The 1,099-nt window shown below is 45.8% G+C and overlaps 1 non-coding gene across 1 annotated transcript in view; it reads right to left on the reverse strand.

Moving 5' to 3' along the window:
- The window catches only part of LOC146447363 (small subunit ribosomal RNA), a 1,800-nt gene extending 1,702 nt beyond the window's left edge, over positions 1–98 (reverse strand). Inside the window, exon 1 of the ribosomal RNA XR_014861925.1 lies at positions 1–98. This exon is cut by the window's left edge and continues 1,702 nt beyond it. This is a non-coding gene — a ribosomal RNA (small subunit ribosomal RNA).
- Positions 99–1,099: the final 1,001 nt, after the last annotated feature.

The following is a 1,099-nucleotide window of genomic DNA, read 5'->3' on the forward strand; positions in this document are numbered from 1 at the left end:
GAGCCATTCGCAGTTTCACAGTACAAGTGCTTATACTTAGACATGCATGGCTTAATCTTTGAGACAAGCATATGACTACTGGCAGGATCAACCAGGTAACTATCCACCGCAGGGAACAGAAGTTCCTTGCTAAGCGGCCCCCCTCCGCAGAGGGAGAGCAAGCTTTCTTAGATTTTGCCTCCACGGGGGGAACCCATGAGCCAAACGGACCACACGGTCCCTCGGTCAAGGGAAACCCCGTCTTGTTTGCCACGTCTTTCTCACAACTGGACCCGTGCACAGTTCAGGCATACCTGTCAGACTCGCCAAGCGAGCTGAAGGAAGGCAAGAAAAGTGCTTCTGCGAAGGAAAATATCCTCCTGCTCTTTTGTCTCTATCATTAGCCAAAGGCTAGCGTACACAACTTCCATCTACACTCTGCCTGCCACTACAGTGACAATGCTTTCGGGCATCATCTTTTCCCTCCTTCGAAAGGAAAGCTACAAGCCCAACTTTCCTTGCCCGTTAGTCAATTCTGCCCTCTATTTCTCCGCCTTGCCGCCGTGGAACATAAGGGACAGGGTTTACTAGCCAGCTCCTCTCGGAACCTTTGCGACCAACCTGCCCACACTATAACCCCCAAACGCTAATAAGGAGACTGCATGATATGGTAGACAGAAAATAAAAACGCGAAAAAAATGAAATTTTGAAAATCGAACCCACAACCAGCCAAATCGTTTGTAAGTCATGCCAAATGACTGGTGACATCTTAAAAACCCATTGAAGCCACAACATCCCATAATTTCACGCTTTTAAAGATTTGTCACTATACGCACTGTAAGTACCTCACTAATTCTCACCTCAGATTTTACGGGAACATGTTCAAATTTTAACACGCCTCTCAGCACGACCAATTACATTAAAATTCATCGCAAAAGTCAGAATTCTCCAATTTTTGAAAAATTCACTATATTCACTGTAAGTACCTCGCTAGACAGTGGAGACCTCAGATTTTACGGGAACATGATCAACTTTCGACACACCTCTCAGCACGAGCAGTTACATAGAAATCCATCAGGAAAGTCGTGCTGTGAAGAGGTCTTTCGACTAAGAAAAATGG

The sequence above is a fragment of the Pavona decussata genome, unplaced genomic scaffold, assembly GCF_977016875.1.
Source record: "Pavona decussata unplaced genomic scaffold, jaPavDecu1.1 SCAFFOLD_2401, whole genome shotgun sequence".
Taxonomy (NCBI): Eukaryota; Metazoa; Cnidaria; class Anthozoa; order Scleractinia; family Agariciidae; genus Pavona; species Pavona decussata.